Genomic DNA, 23829 nt, shown 5'->3' with positions numbered 1-23829 from the left:
TTGATGGTTAGATTCAACATTAAAAATGTCTGGTGTTTAAGGCCACTAGCCAGATTATTATGGTGCTATTGGGACTGTGTTAATCCTTATGCATGGGTTTTCCGCTAAAGTTGTCAGGGCGTTGTTCCATATATCCTGGGACTGCAAATAACAGTTAAAACTAGTAAGTCATATGATTCCTTAGAAAAAATATGCAAAATAACACTTGTGACTTACAAATAAATTTGAAACAAGGTTTGATTCAATATTTAACTTACATTGTTTCAACAATTTACTACAAATGGTATAGCTTCAATTTAGTTAATAAAATTTGTATCTCCTTTTGAAAAATAATGTTTTGTAAAAACCGTAATAATTCTAAACTTTTGGACACTTAAAAATGATAATTATTTGCGTACAAAAATTGAAATTAAAACAATAGACACAAAATACAAGTGTCCAAAAAAATTAAGAAACAAATTTAGAGACACTCTAAATAAATTAAATTGACAATTGGATATGAGTATGCAATATGTAAAGACGAATAACAGCACGTGCTTGTAAAATACTACTATATATAATTATTATTTGTTTTTATATATAAACTTAAGCTGTCGGGTGTCTTTTACCGGTAAACATAGTTATTTACCCAAAGCCGCAAATGTAATGGACATTGCCTTAAGGCATTTGTCCGACTGGTTTTACGAATGTATTTCCGTCATTTATTTTGGTTGTAAACCCGTTTGTCCGAAAATTTATAGTCACGAAAAATAATTATTTTGGCTAAAAACGTGTGTGTCCAAAAATTAAGTGTGTGTATACTTAGAGTCAGTACGGTAATACCAATTAAGTATTAAGTTATCTAAATCAACATATGTGATAAATATGCTGTAAATGAATTGAACCATAGTTTATAGTTTTACAGACAACAGTAAAGAATAAATATCCAAATTGTATTTATTTTTGTTCTCTTATATTAAAGTGATTCTTCAGAAAAACAAATACAAATGCAAATGTGCAAAATAATATCTCAATGGTAACTTGTCATGTTATTTTGTGTCTGAATTTTTTGACTGAGTATTTTGGTATTTTATTGTATACTTTTGTACACTGAAATTTACATATACACCCAGTCGTTTACTGTTTGACAGAAGAAGCATTCATATTAAAACAAAAAAATCGGTTAGCCTGAAAAAGATGTTGCTTTACAGTGACAGTGAATATATATGTTGACCGGGGAATTACGTCCAGATTGTCTAAATATATTGCTCTTTAATATGTATGGTCAAGCATCTTCTAGGAAAGGGTCACTGTTTAACATATGTGAACAACAATCCAGAAATAAAAACATCAAAAGATTGTTTTTTGCGATATGATGGTAAATTTATATTACATGATTGCCATTATGTCACGCTTATCCTTGTTTTACGGTCACTTGCTGATATTTTAAAAAAGACATGGTCATATTTTAATGCCTTACATTATTTTTGTGTGTCAAGTGGTAATGTTTCAGAGTCACGTCGCCAAGTTTGTAGTCACGTGACCTACCAGAGGACGGACGTACCAGATAAATCTTGCAACTAATGATATTCAACGTACCACTGCACTCTTCAACAAGACGTACCAGGAGTCACGTGACGAAGTTTCAAAGTCAAGTGGGTTGTAAGGGGAAGGACGTACCAGGGTCATGTGACCAAGTTTCAAATGCAAGTGGGTTGTCAGAGGACGGACGTACCAGGTCATGTGGCCAAGTTTCAAAGTCGAGTGGGTTGTCATAGGATGGACGTACCAGGGTCATGTTGACCAAGTTTCAAAGTCAAGTGAGTTGTAAGGGTTCGGACGTACCAGGGTCATGTGTCCAAGTTTCAAAGTCAAGTGAGTTGTCAGAGGATGGACGTACCAGGGTCATGTGACCAAGTTTCAAAGTCAAGTTGGTTGTAAGGGGACGGACGTACCAGGGTCATGTTTACCAAGTTTCAAAGTCAAGTGGGTTGTCAGAGGATGGTCGTACCAGGGTCATTTTGACCAAGTTTCAAAGTCAAGTGGGTTGTAAGGGGACGGACGTACCAGGGTCATGTTGACAAGGTTTCAAAGTCAAGTGGGTTGTCAGAGTATGGACGTACCAGGGTCATGCTCGATATGGCGTAAAACGCACTGATTAACTATGTTTGTGAATAAGATTGTGTATTTAATTTCTTGTTACTAAGCTTTCCATTACCATAGTATACAGGTTTGTATTGTCTCATTTCATTCATATAGACAATTTGCTTTTACTTTAAGCTTCAGTATTTATAGTGCTTTGTGTAACTGTATGGGCTATTATCTACAGCGGACACCGCAAAACAAGTTTGAAAACATGTAATATTCAATAGCCGTATTAATTACCCCAAGTAAAATGTTACAAATAAAGAAAAACTAATGATATTAGTTAATGGATTTGAAGAATTAAAGGAATATGCGTTACAACCTTTTAAGAAAAAAATACACTTATGTTTCTAATTTTAAATGGGCTTACCATGTCGGGGGCTGCGACTGTAGACATTTACTTATAAATTGTGTTTAATTTTTTTTTAAATGTACATCAATGTACAGAAAAACAATAGTAAAAAGCTTGCATAACAGATGGTATCTCCGCGTGAAAATTTACAATATAGTATACGGTTTAAAATACGTTGCCAATGTGAACCACGTAGCAGTCGTAATTGTAGAAATTGGTTTTCAATGTAGCAGATGTTGTCTTTATGCGTTATCTAGCAGTCGAAGTGGAATTGGCATTTCTTGCAGAAATTGTTATTATCGACCATTAAGCTAACGACGAGGATTTTTCGGTAAACCAAATTTTTCAAGATGATACATAAAACAGTCCAGGCGGGGTACTGGAGTTATGCAGCTGACTGGATCTTTATATACAGTTTATTTATAGTAATGTAGTTTGATGTTTTCAGACGTTGTCTTTATGTGACTTCTTGCATTAAAAGTGAAGTATGCAGTCTAGCCGACGCTTTATGGACAATGTAGAAGTCGTAGTATAAATAGGTGTTAAGCAGATATTTTTCATTCTTCGTGCTTCAGTCATAGCAGAGATATCAGTGTAGCAGACATTGTTTTCATGCGTCGTGCTTCAATCGTAGTAGAAATTGCAGAGTGGAAGACATTGTTTCCATGCGTTATTTAGCAGTCGAATTGATTGCAGTGTGGCAGACATTGATTTTCCTGCGTCATGCTGCCATCGTTGAAAAGATTGCAGGGTGGTATACAGTGTTTTTATTTTTAATGTAGCAGCCTTAGGGCACATAGCAGAGTGGCAGTCATTGATTTCGCGCGTCATGTTGCAGTCTTATTAGAGATTGCAATGTAGTGACTAGCGTTTTCAAGCTTTATGTCGTATTCATAGTTAAGTGTACGAAACCCCAAACGTTGTTGGCCGTTTTCAGCATCTGAAAGACATTTGAGTTTACTTTAGTTTCAAATATACTTCTATTACTGGGCCTTATGGCATTAATGTCTTACTTATAATAGACGAAAGTGTGTTGGAAGACGTAAAGTAAACGATCAGATCCGACATATTCAATCTAAAATAATTAATTGAAGGAGGTTGAAATCTATATTGATAACCCACTTTCGATAGGATCGGATAATAATATACCCATTAGTCTACAAAATTATTTCTTCTGTGGTTCACCGGCTGTATTATTACTTTGGGCTCTTTAGATACTAATTTTTGGTAAAATATGTGTTGTTTTCAGGTTCCAATTTTTTCAAAGAGAAATAACACACATGGACAAGCAGTACATAGTGCAGATTAACAAAAGTAAATCAATTTTAGAAGATTCATTGACTGAGTGCATATTTAGGGTACCATTACATGTACAGAAATTGTGAAAGTCAATATGAATTGTTATCAACAGTTATTTTAGCTTTGTGAAAACAGAAAAATCGTAAATATATACTTTTTAAATAAACCGGTGCAACCATTACACAGATAAGAATTATGGCCACACCTGCTGAAAAAGTTCTACCAATTACAAAACATTGACACTTTACAGATTTTTTTAAAGAATACAGTAATTGTTAAGGGAAGCTACTCTTTCTCGCTAACTTTATTTACTTTATTATCGGACGGCCCCTTTTACCTCCTTCTCATCAGTTATAATCCGAAACGGACGAAACTTTTCAAAGGTATTGTACCAGGGGAACTCTTTACATTGTTTGGCAATTGGAATTTTACATGCTTTTTGCTTTACCTCTGATTGTCTTTGACATACTCGATATATGGAACTCAAAGACGTGTTATTGCTTCGTACGAGGTTAACCTTTAAGCGTTTTGCGGAGGTATTTTGACCGTCATGTCTGTAAGCATTTTGTTGTGTACTTTGTTTAATTTGATGTACAGTCAAATTTAGTCGGAGGACATTCAAACATTAACGTGATATTTTTTTTGTTTAAAGTTACACAAACACTCAAAATAAAACAAATATTTCGCAAAATACTTATTTTAATATGTTTATGCCACAATAATATTTGTTGTGCCACAATATATCCCATGTGAATTCCCGCCACGAAATCCGAACATTTACGAGTGAACAAGAGCCTGGCTTCGGGCAGCGTCGGAAGAACGATGTATCACGAGAACTACGTCGTGCTTCCGACGCTGAAATTAATGTAATAACAACGAGCACTTTGTTGTATCGCGTTAAATCTATGTTACCAGACCACATCTAGCGTTTAAACTTATGCTATTGATATAAGGAGCACTGAATTGTTTTATGTGTTAACTTTATTTTTCGAAATATTGTACGAAATGTTTTCAACGGCCGCAATTAATTAACTTATTACATACAATTATATAGTCATGAAGGGGAATTATTCTTTCTCGATAACTACATTAACATCGAGCACTTGGTTGTATCGCGCTGAGTTATGAGTTAGTAAGCACAATATTTTCAACCTATTATGTCTTGATATACTCACATAACATTGCCATTTAAGAATAATGTTAGTGGATATATGTAAAGTTTGCTTATTTATGGATTTTATAATGTTTTTGTCTGTACTTAACTTATATACATTTACCAAAATTCACTCATACTTTACATGCAAGGTAACACCTATGAAAGTACAGTAGAGTTAGCGATTGTGTTCCGCGATTAATCGGTAAACAATCGCAAAACATAAGCGTGTTTAACCGATTTAATCGCATAATAGATTTTTAGCGGTTATTAAGCGTTTTAAATGGATTTCATCGGTTTTTAAGCGTTTTCATCCGTTGAATTGCGCAACCACTTCTTTAAGCGATTAATCGCTACGCATGCGCACTTGTCCAAACCGCTGAAAAGCGCTGAATGGGCGGAGCCTAACAGAGGTAGGTGTGTCCTAAAATATTTATTTATAGATCCTTGCATATCCGTGTGTTATCCATTTTCAGTTTGAACGTTATTATTATTTTTTACTTTTAATGTGTATCCAACAAAAAATATGTTATTTAAGAAATATCATCTCTTATTGCAAATCCTAAACAAAATACTGAACACATATCTGTACACATACACTGGTTGTGGGATAAATATAATTCAATAATAGATGAGGGGATCGACGTGAAACACGCTCACAGTTGTATTGTCCGACTTATTTCTCGTGTTTGATAACGAAGAAATTTGTTTTTATTAATTGTCGATGCAAACCGTATTTCACAAATACAATATTTTAAGAACACCTTAACAGTGAGCGTGCAGAATGAGAGAAACAGCAAAAGTGTCGTGTTTTTTGTTGTTGTTTTTTATTCAATGAAAATTTACGCATGCTTCGTAAATTTACGGTCAATTGTCTCAAATATAGATATATATGTATGTGGTAAATTAAAGAGTAAAATAAACGTACAGAAAATTATATAAGCCTTGTTCTGAGAAAAGTGGGCTTAATGCATGTGCGTTAAGTGTCATCCCAGATTAGCCTGTGCAGTTCGCACAGGCTAATCAGGAACGACACTTTCCGCCTAAACTTGATTTTTGGTAAGGAGGGACTTCTTTAAAACAAAAAATACCATAAAAGCGGAAAGTTCGTCCCTGATTAGCGTGTGCGGACTGCACAGGCTAATCTGGGACGAAACTTTATGCACATGCATTAAGCCCAGTTTTCTCAGAACGCGGCTCATATTAAAATAATTACATTAATATAAAACATTATTTTATCCTTTAATGGATAAATAAATAAATCTGGGTAAATTGCGTTTTTGCGCATTGTAGTACGCGTATATGCATGTAGCAATGATTTCATAATTTATGTGTCAACAACGCACTCGATCAAAATAAATACTTGTCTAATTTATAAGACGCGCAAAGAATTTAGAGTTACTTTTTATATGGGGCTAAATTCTTTGGAATATCCAAAAATTACCAACATAAAAAGTAGCTTAATATTTGTAGAACGTCAACGTGTTGGACGAAATAAATAACACTGATGTACGATGAGCTTCCTGTGCTATTATTAAGGATAAATAGTTTTTTTTATCAAATTCATTTTTAAACATTGTTCAGCACAAAATATCATTTTGATACTAAAATCATCGTAATATAACATGTTTACAAGGTTATTCTTTCAAAAAAGTAGAGAAAGATACAGGTTATCTATACTATACGAGTGATGATGATGATGATGATGATGATGATGATGATGATGATGATGATGATGATGATGATGATGATGATGATGATGATGATGATGATGATGATGATGATGATGATGATGATGATGATGATGATGATGATGATGATGATGATGATGATGATGATGATGATGATGATGATGATGATGATGATGATGATGATGATGATGATGATGATGATGATGATGATGATGATGATGATGATGATGATGATGATGATGATGATGATGATGATGATGATGATGATGATGATGATGATGATGATGACGATGATGATGATGACGATGACGATGCAGGTGCATGTGATTTTTTTTCATATTCTTTTTTACCCGTAAAAGGTACATTCAAAATAAAAATGAATATTTTTCGCAATTTCAAATTGAACAATACGATATTCGCTCTTAATTTCCGTATCTTATAAGAAGCATATGAACATTGATTTTGCTAAAACAGATAAATACATGTAACGCACAAACTAAAATACACGAATATAAGGCAGTTGCAATATCGAGTTGAAACAGTTATAATAGGGAATCTTCGCAGGAAACGGACTCGGGAGTGTCTCAATAAGCCCCTGGCTTTCTATGCAATCAAGTTAAAAAATATCGGTTGTAATTAATCAAAATATTAATTGAATAAAAAATATCCTGATTTAACAACTCACACACAATTATGAATCAAAATAAATCTATTTAACTGTTCATTGTCTACTGTAATGTTTTACAGCCTGTTATCATTTGCGCTTCACGGGTCGTTAAGCACCTGCGACGTATATTAACACGTGCACTGATACCCCAACTCTTAGTGAAAAATGGTTTCCTCGATATTACATATACCGACTCGGCAGTAATCATGTGTATTTGACGAGATTTGACAAACGGCTACGCCCCAAAAAAACGGCGACCCAATCAAAAAATTGAAGTTCTAATTCTGGCAAAACGAAAGCTCCGCTCAGAAAATACAATTGACCAATTAAAAAAACACAAACTTCTCAATCTGACATTTCAGAACGGCGCGCCAACCGATGACATAAATGACGATTAGTTAAAGCTGGATGCCGAAGGCATGGCTTTCATTTTATTTAAGTGATAAATACAAAAATATGTATAACAGAAATGAAACTTTGAAAATATGGGTAAAGGAGGTTATCATTACTTATCTAAACACTAAGACATTATTAATCAATCGATTCTTTCATAAATTACTAAGGGGTCTCACGGCCTCTGTCAAAATATAACCACTGTAAAGTAATTAATTTAATGTTTTTAATAAAGTTGCTATCATTGCGAATCCGAGGTTCTTATTTTGTATTGTCTTATTTTTGCCTGTATTCACGAACAAATTCAGTGATTGGTTTTATCATTTCCTCCTCATACTAATCTAGTATCGTTTTAAAGAAGATTCTCCATAGTTTTGTAATAACGGAAAACAATTTTGGATCTCTTATTTCTCGTAGTTTTAAGGTGGCATAATGTTCTTGGAAAGGTCCGTGAAAACAAATACACATCTATTATTTATATTTATACAGCTGCCTTTAATACTGATTGTGCATGTATAGGCATGTCAGGTCTTCTTTATCAGCTCAAAATTGGAATTCTGCGTTGAGTCTTTCTGTTGTCCATTTACTTACATTAACCAACGTTAAAACGTGAACCGCAAATCAAAATACATTTACAATTAACGTATTTGTTGACATTAATTAAACAATGAACGCCGAAAGTTTCGCAATGACTGAATTTCCGGAATAGTAGAATACAGTACCCAAGCTTGAACGTAAGGATAACTTACACTATTATTTAAAAACAACATCACAGACTAATACGTTTACAAAAAATCTTTCTAACGCGAATTTGATATAAAAAACGCGTTTTTTTTCGCATGCATACGAACCTCGTTTCTTTGAATCATCAAATAACTGATAAAAAATATTTATTAAAAAAATACGAACTATTATGTGATGATCATATTGATAACAGAAACAATTTGAATCTTCAAATATATTATATAAAATTGCTTCGCCTGCTTTTGTTGTTCAGGGACCTATTCAAACACATAGGTCCCAGTATTTGTTCTTCAGTACCATTAGTCGTCGCGCGCGAGTATTCAGGGGCGGTTATCCGGGAGTAATCGATTTCTGGGATTGCTTGCTGTAAATCTATAAATAGGACATATCTAAATATAGTGCACATAAGCCCCGCCTTTTCATCGGTTTTCATCGCTACGCATGCGCAATGAACAATAAGCGCAAACAAACGCAAAACAAACGCTTAAAAACGGTTTAAAACGGTTAAAAACGCAATCGCTAATAATCGCAATATTGCGGAACACAATCGCTAACTCTACTGTAAACGAGCTCGTTGGTAAATACATGATATGATTTTGACGCATGTAAAAAACCTGCATTAAAAAGTTTCCTCGGCCATGTCATTATATAACAGAGAAGCACAAGCTCTAGACCATCAACTTGAGGAGCCACACAAATAACTTTATAGTTAACCGTATATTGTTGTGTTGTTTGCTTATGTGTGGTTTGATTCGTAGTATGTGGGTGTGCTGATATATTCATTGGCTCTGGTATGTTTAAGTATATGGCATGTATTTCATCGGTAATCAATTGTTGCAGCTGTAAACGTCGAAACATTTATTTTCGCTGCGTTAAAGTGTTTGTTCCGTTCTCTTATTATTCAACAGTTACACGTTTGGTCGGTTGTTAGATTCGCAATCAAGATATTTCAGCTAAGTCTTGAGAAACCCTTTCAATGAACCATATATCATAATACGGTAACATCATTCATAGGTTCAAATAATAGCATGGTGGACTTGTCAAGTACAAAGCACGACAGATTGAATATATTGTTTGTTGGTAGTTAATCTTTAAAATGGTAGTTATTCATAACATGTTAATACATTGTTTTGTTTCTGACATAAGAATAATAGAACGTAGGACGTATTTCCAACAAAGAAACCCTTATTGACACACGCGCATCGTTCATTAGTTGCATTATCATTATTTTACAAAAGAAAAATGCGACAATCATATAAAAAGAATTTTAACAAGCATTCAATGACAAATTGTTTTATTTCGAATATTGATTTCTGATATTAACTCATTTGTTATACTGATATACTGATCGTAAACACTGACCTACTTACTTACGATAAACTCGAAATGAATCACAAATTCCCTGCAGTCCTTAGCGTTTTCATACTTTAAATTAAGAATTTATAAATCCAACATGTAATTTAGCATTCCATTGCACAATATCCGATCAGTTATGGTATTTTTTGCCATTGAAAATATATCGCATCAGACGACATTGTCATTAATTCCCACCATTCTGGCAAACAACATTTGGTATGATCTCCGCATGCGCAATGGCCTAGTTTGGATATTTTCTGTAAACTATGGAAGTATGATTGAAGTAAAATTCAACCTGTTAATGGTAAGGTGCTCTACTTCATGCACTTTTCAGGTACTTTTTTATTAATTGTAAACTACTTCTAGTGACTATATTATTTGTTGATTTGTAGTGAAAATAGCTGCACTAGAAACTCATATTAAATTTGAATGGTTTTACAAACTGAGTTTTTAAATAATTTTCTGGAATGTTTTTTGTCCCTAATTGGAACCACATTTTGCCTAAATGAGGTCATTACGCTAAGTGCGCAAGATTACCGGACACTGTGATAGTTTGAAAATGAGGTTGTGACATAACGGTATATGCATATTGTTTATTCCTATAGCATATTGATTATTCTTATGATAGAAATTAAAGTACGGATAGATTTAATAATAAGGAAATATTTTAATAATATGTTTGAGAAATTGATTAGTAACTTTTGTAATTACTAATATGTAAGGAAATGTTAAAAGATTATTTACATCAATATTTCTATCTTATACATAAGCAGAAGTTAAAAGTTAAAGTGGTCAAACTATTTGAGAGTTCATCTCGTGCATGTTAAAATATTGGAAGGTTTGTCAATAAGCAAGTAAACATGATATAGTGTGGGGTAAATAAATTGAAAAGTTTAATACCATATGTTAAGATTAGGAAATTGAGGGGTTATATAACTGACAGACATTTGATTAACGGAACAGGTCAACTTATTGACATATAGGATTGTTATTACCTCATTTATCGTTGTAACGGTACACATGAAAGGGGTCAACAGAAAATCTTATGTGTACAGGCCATATAAAATAATTCACAGGCATTCACAGGCAAACATAACATAAAGTTTTATGTCACACCGAGTAATGAGGTTTTAGAATATTCTATAAGCAAGTAAGAACTCGAACAGTTCGGGCTATCAATTCCCTAGGTGCAATGTAACCAATCCGTAATAAGCCCGGACCTTGGTGACCAATGGAAATTACAAGTAAATTTTATGTAAATTTACCTGGGGATAAAATGCAGTGTTTTAGTTAGTAGTAGGCAGTCTGCGGGTAGATCTGAAAGGAACTTTGAGATTTGTCACGTCTTCTTGACGTGGCGGCCATGTTGGCCGCCGTGCTGTAAAATTATATTTCATGAACATTAACAAGCGTTGTATTAAGAAATATTCAACAGAAATAAATCGCGATGAAAACAGAAATGAACATTGATTGTTACTGTGTGTTCACAATGTGTAATTACGCTACAAGGTGAGTCATGTTTGTTTTGAAATCAAATCGGACAGTTCTTCACTAAATTAATCATATATTTTTGTGTTAATAAGCACATGAACTTCTTTTTTTTCATAATAAATTTAGATATTATGCTTTCAATTTACAAAAGAACATGTTTTTAAACAAATTGACCCTTAACTGCGCAAGATTACCGAACAGAATCGTAATAATAATTATTATAATTACAAGTAATAATAATAATTATACTACTACTACTACTAATAGTAATAATAATAATAATGATAATAATAATAATAATAATAATAATAATAATAATAATAATAATATGTTTATAACAATAAATGCTAATACTTTTATTATTTTTATTATTATTATCTATATATTTATTGTTATTATTATTATTATTTTTATTTTTATCATTATTATTATTATTATTGTTATTATTATTATTATTATTATTATTATTATTATTATTATTATTATTATGATTATTATTGTGTTCCTTTTTACTTTCATTTAAATTATTATCAATATTGCAAATAGCAAACATACATTTTTATTTTGCGATAATGATGCTGATGATGAAGAAGATGATGATGAAGAAAAGATAATGACTATGATGATAATGATGATAATGATGATGTTAATGTTGATGATAATGTTTATGATGAGGATGAGGATTATGAGGATGATGATTGTTATTGTTTAAGTATGTGTGTGTTTTAATTATGAATATGATATAAATAATACTAATAATAATAATTACAATAATAATAGTAATAATAATAATAGTACTACTACTACTACTACTTCTACTACTATAATACAACTTCTATTACTACTACTATAACAACAACAGCTACTACTACAAAACCTACTACTACTACTACTAATAATAATAAAGATGATAATAACAATAAAATTAATACTTAATAATAATTATGAGAATGATGATGATGATGATGATGATGATGATGATTGTGATGATGATGATGATAATGATGATGATGATGATGATGATGATGATGAGGATGATGATGATGATGATGATGATGATGATGATGATGATGATGATGATGATGATGATGATGATGATGATGATGATGATGATGATGATGATGATGATGATGATGATGATGATGATGATGATGATGATGATGATGATGATGGTGATGATGATGATAATGTTATTATTATTATTATTATTATTATTATTATTATTATTATTATAAATAAAATAACTAATAATAATATTTGTTATTATATTAATACTATGGTAAAATGATAATAATGAAATACTAATATAAGCAATTGTAATTATAATTAGTATTTATTTAATATTTATCCTTTCAAAAATTGTTTGACAAAAAAAATGAATTAAAAATGAAAGATCAATTTTTGTATTACATCATGACTTTCTTTTTAGCTTTTATCAAACGATTATTTACATTTACAATCACAGTAGTATGAATATAGTAAAAATGATCAAAGTTGAATCCTTCTTATTCATTTCTTTTGAAAATGTCAACATAACTCAATTGCCAAACACTATACAAATGAACTTCACTAATTATGTATCAGTTTCTTTGTAGTTTAATAGAGTTTAAAAAGTTATGCCGATAATGCACAGTAACTTATCATCACATGTACATGAATCTTAAATCACGTATAATTCTAAACATAATGTTGTTGTTGTTTTTAAATTTATTAATGGTTTTATAGATACGCTAAAAATAAACTGAAATCAATGCACAAACTCATATAACATACGTACATATTAATATCCGATTATAGTTTAAGCTTTTCCATAAGACGCACTCATACTATAACGTTTAGTCTCAAAATACTTTAGTTAATTTCACTTTATAAATAACCTGACAGATTTTTTGTTAACAAGTATAGAATCTTACACAAACACCACACACAATCATAAACTTTATAGACATGCCTTTCACTAGTATCCATGCATTTTTGAAAAGCTTAAAAGCTTAAATGCATATAATACATGTCTAGATATATTAACATATCTGTATGATAGAACCTATCAGATATAAGCGCTACATTTGTTCTTCATATAGTTATTTATATATAATTAGCCTAGCTATGATACATTTTCATACGCTTTTTATATATTTTATTCATAATATATCCCACATTCAGCTTTATTTAAAAGTTATACAATATATAGCCTCTGCATTACAATATTTTTATATAAATATAACCCTTACGAATCTACTTGTACCAGCTTAACATTTACTAGCATTCACCTGATTTCACATATAAAATGATATAACTCATAAAATTGATTACTATATTCTGAAACATCTTTTATAAGTTTGTTTAAACGCAGTAAGTATTGAAACATTTGCTTACCTAATCAGTATATTTAATATTTGTTAAAATTCTGCATTACAAATATCGGATCCAAAACAGTAATGACTTACTCGCAACGAAAGCTACCTCTTCAACGAATTAAATCACATCATCACTCACAATCATCGGTTGGATAAGTGTGTGTTAATATGCTATCGTCGCGGCATGCGCACATGTAAAGCAATTTATCAATGCGGCTTTTAAGCGATTTAACTACATTTGTATTGGAACGCATATTCCTCTCAAATAGACCATGACCATGTTTAAATATACCAATTTAAAGCATTAAATAACGAACTTCAAACAATGCCAAACACATTGAACTAGTACCTTTTAAGGGATTGTATAATATATTGCTTAACAAATTGCCACTTTATATAATTTCTGACAAATTATGGAATGTTTACGAATGTGTTTGTACTCATCGGGCATGGTGGGTCTTCTCCACCTTGAATATGTAGTTCAAAATCCGTCCCACTGTCGCGAACATATATCAAGTTAATTATTTATAATTGTTGAGACATACTACAAATCCGCACTAAATGCAGATTCAACACAGATGGACACACACACCCACACGCACACACGCACACCAAATAGAATGTATACATATTTAACATGTGAATAAAGCCGAAAAAAAGCGATTCTGATAATACATGTTCAGTTTGAATTGTCATGAGTTAAAATATATTGTCAAAACAGGTATGAACGATCGTTTTAAATGTCAACAACAACTGCACAAACATGTATACATCGTGGATGAATACTACACTGAAATAGAACAATAAGGATATCATATACAATAAGGATCAAATAATAATATTAAAAAGTGTTCATATTACAGACCGAAAGAACGAGTCGCATATGGTCATTGTTAAACATTAACTCAGGCCACAATGTTAATAAATTAAAACATACAACAACGTTATCAAACCTAAAAACATGGGATTAATGTGGTTAAACTTGTTGAAAAATTATATATATATTATTATATATATGGGTAAATAAATTGGTCGGATCGAATTTTTGTGTAATGCTGATATACAACAAAATGAATGCAAAAATATATGCAAACTTTTGAAAGCTTTTAACAGCTTTGAAACTTGCTTAAAAATACGTTTTTTCGTAGTCAGTTTGTAAAATATTACGTAATTGGATAGTGCAGAGTATGTCTTCAATTTTGAAAAATGCTACTCAAAGTGATATTACAATCCAGGAAGATGAGTTACCTAGACATAATAATATAGCCAGACTGTACAAATAATTTATTGTTCTCGTCGCCAAAAATATATATCTGTTTCGGCCTTTCGGAATTATCGTCAAAATAAAGACTGAGGAGTGTCTGAAATCTTTCTAATGGGCCTGACATTATATTTATTTTACAATGTTGAATACTTATGTTGAGCAAAATGAGATTCGTGATTTCAATTTACCGGGCATATGTTTGCGTTATTATCTTCATCGTTTCTTGCATGATCTTCGTTTGTTTTCGTTGAAGACAATTGCTTTCATAAACTACCATAATTAATAAATTTAAAAAGTTATTTACATTATCATGTCTTCCAAATAAATACTTAAAAATAACATTTCGAATATATATTAAATAAAACAATGTATAAAAAGTTAATCGCACAAAATCCAGATGCAATTTTCTTTTCATAAAAATCAATTATGATTTTAATTTAAAATACTTATATTCGCGTAGATCTACATAAAATAAATAAATTAATTAATAAACATTACCATAAACACGTAATATTGTTGCAAGGTCCACTCTTTCATAAAATCTTGCGTTTAATTATTTAACTTTTAAAGTCCTTCTGGACTAAACGTAGAGTTTAAATACGAAACAATATTATTTGTATAGGGGAAAAGTGATCGATTATAATTCCACGCGTGTAATATTGATATATGAATAATTTACAAAATATGAATATTTAAATACAAAGTTTGATATCTTTAATCTTATCATCAATTTCTTTCAAAAACGGCCGCGAGGCTGCGTCGAAAGTTAAATAGGAAAAAAAGTTGTATCTTAATATCTGTTTTTTAATAATAGAATGTCATAATGACTTTTTTAGCACTGAAAATATAATAATGAAAACAAATGTATCAGCAGGGCTAAACTTATGTTAAGATTGGAGTGTGATCGTCACGAGAGGTTATGACCGTATGCAGTATGAATGACAAATCCAGAGCAAATCAAAATTTAAGATACACTTTATTGTTTAATTTGAAAATATTTAGTTTTAGTACTCGTTTACATGAACATAAATTCCGAGAATAAGGACGAGTAGTCTTAAAACTTTACATGTGTGCAAATAAGTGGCACCTTACCGGTTGGGATTGCATGTATTGTGTGAGTTACTGGTGTTTTGGCCATAAAATACCATTAATATTAAAATTATGATTATTTGTTTAGTGGACAAACATAGTTAACTTTTAGAGCACTTGGCCTGCAAAAGTGCACACATGTTTGCCGGACACTTCCAACAACCTTACTTGATAAAATAAAATAAATTCTATTATCAAGTTAAGGATGCACTTAAAGAATATTGTCAAACGAATAACATGTAAAACATCTTAAGTATGTTTCATTAACATAATAGAAGAGAACATTTAAAAGTGATCCAAAGAACTGGAAAATCTAAAACGTATGTTGTTATACCTCATGAATTCAGCGTATGCTAATTTATTTCCAAATCATGTGAGAACGTATAGTATTACGTTGTTGAACCCTTTTTCAACAAATATTGGATTAAAATCCAAAATTGTACATGAGGAAACCAAGTTTAATGAAAATGCCAATAAATTCCTAAATAATTGATTACAATCTGCATGTAAAAAAAAAATCTGTGATATTCCAAAAATAACGCATACTTATCGAAATATAATCATTAGAAATGACTATTGAAAAACAACACTTGCTTTCATCTTAAAACTTGCCTATTTATCTGGCATGTCTGCCTTTGTGTATGAAAATATTTCCGTAGATAATCGTAAAAGCGAGCGTTTACAATGTACATAAAGAGCCAAAACAACAATGGCAGTGTGTTTTCTATCAAGTTAGGTTTTGTTAAATACAAGTCAATATAACCAAAAGAGATTGATTCATACTTCGTATATCGTGGAGCAGATCCAAGAAACGACATGTATCAACACATTTCGGAAAGATATAGATTTCGCACCTTTGATGACCAATACACAGGCACTCTTATTTGATTATGTTTTATCACATTATGTTATGTTGTGTATGTCTGTGTAACTTGGTGAAGTGAAAAAAAGAAACTGAATCCTTATTGCAAACTGAATAATTTTACCTACTACATTTGTAACGATGTGATTGTCATGTTTCGGTAAATGTCCGGATCGGCATGTAATACGTCTGCACCACATTATGATTAATGTCGCGTACCACACACATTGCCATTCTAATTTTGAATGAGTGTCCGCATTTTTTGTTTAAACAGACTGCCTTGTTGTATTTTATTAAGAGTAATGTATATTCATGTGTTCCTTTATTATTCTTTGGCGGATAACATTTCGTCTGAATAGAACATATATATATATATATATATATATATATATATATATATATATATATATATATATATATATATATATATATAAAGCTATTGTAAACAAATCGTTTCTTAGCTATATATGGACTAGCATGCGATAAGATTGAGCTGAACACTATCTTATAACAAACGCATTTCAATTGATGCAATAAAAAAATTATTGAACTAATTACAGAATAATACGTGCATGCGATTAGTAGGCGATATCTCTGGATTATTTCGCATTATAAAAATAATGGTGTCTGTTTGTATCAACCTATTTCGAATCTTCGACTGTATAAAATTAAGTGACAGAAGCTGTTTATGTTGCTGAAAATAATATGCAATGATACATTTATGTCAACATAAATAAAACGCTGATGAATACAAATAAACTAGATTCAACAATTAGAAGTCGTAGATACAATATAATTTTAAACATAGAGATCTGTGCCATTTAAATTCATTTTCTTCTCTACTCTTGTATCTTAATTCTAGTAACAAAAACATCATGCGCATAGTTTTGGAATCAAAATAAGCAGATATGTTTATACGACGCACAATGTCTGTATCTGCATCAAATACGAGTTTACTCGCGCTAAATGTCTTATCTGCATTAAATACGAGTTTACTCGCGCTAAATGTCTTATCTGCATCAAATACGAGTTTACTCGCGCTAAATGTCTTATCTGCATCAAATACGAGTTTACTCGCGCTAAATGTCTTATCTGCATCAAATAAGAGTTTACTCGCGCTAAATGTCTTATCTGCATCAAATACGAGTTTACTCGCGCACAATGTCTGTATCTGCATCAATACGAGTTTACTCGCGCACAATGTCTGTATCTGCATCAAATAGCCTAGTGGTAGTGCGTCCGCTTCGAGTGCGGGAGATCGTGGGTTCGATCCCCGGCTGGGAACTTGTGTTTATTCATCGCAGTAAACAAACTTTGTTAATGGTACCGTTGTCAGATCCTTGTGAAATAGATGAATAAGTTTATGTAACATTCATCCACCGTATTCGTCCTGTTGGTTTAAAATAGCGAACATGAGTCGTGTTTATCCGCCCTATAAGCAGTTTTGACAACTCACCAAACATTGAATTAGATTAGATTAGATTAGATTGACGTAGTCATTTGACCTAGCATTTCTGAGGTAAAACAATGTCGATGTCATTATGCAGTATATGATCTTCGAGCATTTTCCTTTTTTTAACAAAAATAAACGAGTCAACGACTTGCGATGGCAACTTGTGTGGTAATGGTGAAATGTACCTGCAATTTTATGAGTGGATTGCACTTAAACGACACTTGTCTTACGAGTAAACGTTTTCTGGGAGATTTACGATATTATTCAAACACGTTCGCATTATAGAATCAGTCTACAGATTGGTTTAAACACTATTTATTTAGTTCATTGAAAGTACATATAAGCAATACAATACAAACATACATATTATATTTGAGCAATATGCTAGGCAGGTAGACTTGCAGTATTGCTTTACATAAAGGCTGTAGAATACAATTGGACAGAATTGAGAAGGAAGCTCGAGGCTTATACTATGTCTCTCTTCTGTCAGTTAGAAGCGCTGCTGTAATGGTGTAAACAACCAAACGTATAACAACTATTTAAAGACATGTCAAAATTACGAACAATATATTACAGTGATAGATTATTGCATACTGGTTAGAAATGTAAAATTAATATAAACTATAATACAAAAATTATAACAGAGTAATGTAGATAGCATAAGAGCTAATAAGTGGAGAAGGAAAGGGATAGCAGTGGAAGAGTAAAGTTTCAGAATTAGAGAAGTTGCGGTAAGAAAGGAAGCAGTTGCGGGAACGGGGCATCGTTAGCAGAATATGGTTTGTTCCTGAGATAGAAATGGGTTAAAATCTATGGCTATCTCGGATGTAAGACTGAACATGTTTGAATATTAATGAATTTACTTCATATGAGCCGTCTTTAACACCGAAAAGAAGAAGTTGCAAAGTTATGGGTAAGAATCTAGACAGATTGTTAAAAAGGATAACTCTTTTTTCCTGCATAAATGGGGCAATTGAAGAAAAAGTGATATGTGTCTTCAATCGCACCGCATTGACAATATGGACTTTGTACAATGTTTTTTGAGTACAAATGTTCATTTAAACTGCTACAATGCATTCGTAAACGCGCATGTAGAATATTAGATGTCCGCTCCCCATCGTAGAAATGCTGGGGAATTATTTTCTTATCTTTACTAAAATTTGCTTTGAAAGCAGAGAGAGAAGGAGCCGTTCTCACCGATTCTGGTAAATTGTTCCATAAGTTTATAGTTGATGGTAGGAAAGATCGAGTAAAAAGTTGTGATTTGCATTGGATACTGCGAATGTTGTTAGAGTTACGAAGTGGATAAGCAGATCTTTCTCCCACGCTAGAGGGGATAAGTGTGCACAAGTATGGGGGTGCTAGTGAATTATACATTTTATAGAAGTGGGTAAGTTTATGTTTTGTTCTCCTATTTTTAATGGTTCGAGAGCAGTTTCATTGTATAGGTTTTGCAAGGATGCCAAACGTGTCCCCCCGCTGATTATCCTTGCTGCTTCCTGTTGAATCTTCTCAAGTTCTATTTCATCTTGTGTATTAATGTTATCCCAGACTATATCAGCGTATTCAAGAATTGGTCTAATAAATGTTGTGTAAATCGAGAGAAGAGACTTTCTATCGAGCGTAAACTTGAACGTTCGCATTACATTGAGTCTTTGCCATGCTTTCTTCATGACTGATTCAATATGGTCATGCCAGGAACATGTATCAGAAAAAGTTAAGCCAAGATGCTTGTGAGACGAAACCTCAGTGATTTGGCAGTCGTTGAAAAAGAGAGGGGGATGAATTAGGCGGTTGATTTTTCTAGATACAACTAAAGATTCGGTTTTGGATGGATTGAAGGTTACCAACCACTTATCAGCCCAGGAATGAATTTTTGCAAGATCAGTGTTAAGATGATTAGCCGCATCAACAGGGTTGTCGACGATGATATATAGCGTGGTGTCGTCTGCAAATAGGCGAATTGGACAGTGAATATCTCGTACAATGTCATTTATATAAATGAGAAAGAGGAGGGGCCCTAATATAGACCCTTGAGGGACACCAGCGTTTATGGGTAATGGGTCAGATTGGCAGCCAGAGATTACAACACACTGGGTCCTCTCATGTAGGTAGTCTTTTAACCAAGATAGAAGATTGCCCGAGATACCACTAATTCGGAGCTTGTGGATAAGTCCTTCATGCCATACTCTGTCGAAGGCCTTAGAAATGTCGCAAAAAACGGCTCGAACCTCTTTACCTTCGTCAAGGGCTTTACAAAAGGAGTGATACACAGAGACTAATTGGTTGACGGTGGAATCTTTTGGAATGAAGCCTGATTGAGATGGGGTTATAAATTCAATAGCCCTTAAATGGTTAAAGATATATTTGTGGAGAATTCTCTCGAGACATTTACTTAAAACACTTAAAAGAGAGATCGGTCTGTAATTTTCAACATCCTGAGGATCAGACTTTTTGTGAAGTGCACAAACAGTTGCTTCTTTCCAGCTCCGTGGGACCCTACCATTACTAATAGAAAAATTAAAAAGATTTTGTAGGGGACCTGAAATCTCGGATGCAATTTGCTTTAGAACTTGACTTTTTATTTGGTCTGGACCTGATGCCTTTCCCGTTTTCATCACTTTAATGGAATCCAAGACATCTTGACGGGAAATAATTGGATCTTCAAGGACGGGGTAATCTGGCTCTTGGGAATGTAGGTTGTGCATATGCGTATTTGGTGTAGTTAAAGTAGATTGAGTTTGGAAGAATGAATTAAGAATATTTGCTTTATCAAGGGGTGACTCATATATGGTACCATTATGAATTAAGGGAGGCAACTCGTTTTGTGTGGTATTTTTATTTGTGAATTTTTTTATTATTTTCCAGAAGTCGGATGATGAGTGTTGATTTTCACGTATAAGTTTAGCGAGATTTTCAAAGTGCACTTTTTTCGCTGATCTGACAAGATTATTAACAATTTTACGTTGTTGGCGAAAGATGTGCCAGTGTCGGTCTAAATTAGTAGCCTTGGCTTTTTTGTATGCTCGTTTGCGGCGTCGGATTTCCTTACGAATATTAGTATGTAGCCATGGAGGATCGGCTGTTCTTATTGTAACTATTTTGTTCGGGATTGTAGCTTCGCAGAGACTGATAAGTTGACGTGTGAAATTTGAAGTGTATATGTCAATATTATTATCACAACAACTGTTCCAATCGAAATTCTGCACAAGTTGTCTTAGATTAGTGTAGTCCCCATATTTATATAGCCATATTTTACGTTTAAAATTAGATCCAGCTATTCTATTAAAGTTTATGACGCAGTAGACTGGGCAATGAAATCGAAGTTGCTGGTTAAGAAAGGGTTCTCCAACGCCTCTTTTTAGCACTTTCAAGGAAGGTGTTACTATAAAAAGGTCAAGAATGGAATTCGAGGTTTCAGTAAAATGAGTAGGTTCTTTAATAATCTGTTTGAGATTATACTGTAAAAGAAGGGTCTCCATTTTGATCCTGCACTGTGTTTTATTCATGTCAATATTAAAATCACCTGTGATAACAATGTTCTCAATACCGGTGTCAACGGCTAGTGAGATCGAATCGTTTATGCATTCTAGTAGATAAGGAGAAGAGTTTGGTGGTCTGTAGAAAGAGCCAGATAAAAGACGCCTTCCCTTTATACGTAGTTCGACCCATAGACATTCTAGATCATCAATTTGTAGGTCAGGTCGCTCAATGGCAAAGAGATCGGATTTTACGTATACTAGAATACCTCCATGGGGATCGTTTCTTCTATCCCGTCTGAACGGCTTATGATAAGAAGGAAAAAGTAGGTCGTCAGTGTCAACTGTTGAGCTGAGCCAAGTTTCAGTAAACACTATAATATCAAAATTGTTGAGATCGGCATACAGAATATCTTTCTTTCTTTATCTTCTACAGATTGTTAGACAGACCATGTGTTTTGGTTTTGGATTGCACAACAAGTATATGAAGGGATTGATTTAGATGATTAACTAGTTTATATATTAGTATTTGAAACAACCTAGAAAATGGAACACACCAATAGAATAAACAAGCATGATTTTTGAAAATATATTCACGACATGGCCATGACCACTGAAGTCAATAAAATACAAGCTTGAAATTTAAGGGACATCATTATACATTTTTTGAAACCAAGAAGACCCGGGTTCATTCTTTACAGGTGTGCAAAGAGACTTAAAATACAAAACGTTTTTATAAAATTTTACATTTCAGTATATAGATACATGTTGCAAAAATGTTTGAAAGTTTGCATTACAGACATTTATTGCGTCTTCATGACAGGGTGGAATCTAAGCCTTTGAAAGCCATATGTATATAGCGCCATGAATATACGACTATTTGAGTCCGCGAAATTATGAACACGTCAAATTATTTGACAAACAGGCAAGTTGATTGGAGTTTCTTTTTATTTGGTTTCTTCTTGCGAACATGATTCCTTACGTTTAATGTAGTAGAAACAAGAGTAAAGGACATGTTCTATTAACGAATACAATAGACTTCGTTATGCCAAGGGGGATGGTGGAAAATTACACCGCTTGAACAGATCTGTCACAGTCATAAGTTTGCAATGAAATGATAGAATTAAAAATACTGTGTAGATTATAAACCAAGCTAATTCAAAGTTCCGCTTGTAAACCCCATATCCAACCCTTTAAGGTCAATATCACACTTCGAGGTGAACGGTCAACTTGAGGACAAATGTGCTTATGGTGGGCATCTGTATACAATGGACGCATGTTTTGTTTTAATACTTTTTTCTGGACACTTTCTTTATATTGTACTTTGTGTTTTATTCTAGCAGTCATATACAACGCACATTTATTTTACTCGAATAACCACTTCACAAGTGCCAAATTCATTTCGTACGCTTGTTGCTGACAGTTATCAACTGCAGGAATGTAAAGGCGAACTATGCATTTAAAAAGTTAAAACCAACAATAAATAGGGTGTTTTTTTGCGAAAGCCTTGCCACTGATAGTAAACAATAGTTTTCAGCCCATTAAACCATCACGGCATACTAATAGGTACATTAAACTTTATAGTCAGTTAGAGACATATGATCTGTGTTTGATTTGATTAAGTTAGTTTTAGTTATTTTTTATGTGCTAATGAAACAAGCCCTTGGTACAAAAAGATATCATGTGACATTGAAATTACAAGACACATGGTACCTCTTTGCACCAATGGGGTAATTTGTAAGTGCGTATTTGTAAGCAGCAATATTGACACTTAATATATTTGTTATATTCGCAAACAAAAAGTAGATTTTCTGTCTAGTAATTTACTGATGTTTTATAGACTTATATTTCACGATATCACGTAACTAATGAAGCCATTATAAGCTCGGATGTTAATTTTCTATCACAATTAAAGCATGTAATTGGAAATAAATGCAAAAAAAATCGAAGGCTAAGGAGGAAGAGGATCCGAAATGTAGCCAAACATTTACGTTGTTTTATTTTTTTTGTGTGAAACATATTATACCTAACTATGCAAGATTAAATGGACACTGT

At 32.6% G+C, this 23829-nt stretch overlaps 1 long non-coding RNA gene across 2 annotated transcripts; it reads right to left on the bottom strand.

Annotated features, from left to right (window-relative positions):
• Positions 1 to 1059: 1059 nt before the first annotated feature.
• On the bottom strand, positions 1060 to 13769 carry LOC127832183 (uncharacterized). Of its 2 annotated transcripts, none has more exons than XR_008026727.1 (3): positions 13718 to 13769; positions 11045 to 11157; positions 1060 to 3416 (listed from the first exon to the last, which is right to left on the bottom strand). It is a non-coding gene; the product is annotated as an uncharacterized LOC127832183 (long non-coding RNA). The 2 variants fall into 2 exon arrangements; XR_008026726.1 differs by lacking the exon at positions 13718 to 13769 and adding an exon at positions 13647 to 13711.
• Between the last annotated feature and the right edge of the window lie 10060 nt (positions 13770 to 23829).

Source organism: Dreissena polymorpha, chromosome 5, assembly GCF_020536995.1.
Source record: "Dreissena polymorpha isolate Duluth1 chromosome 5, UMN_Dpol_1.0, whole genome shotgun sequence".
NCBI lineage: Eukaryota > Metazoa > Mollusca > Bivalvia > Myida > Dreissenidae > Dreissena > Dreissena polymorpha.
Note: the sequence above shows the minus strand (reverse complement) of the source record. Positions and strands in the feature narration are given on the sequence as shown.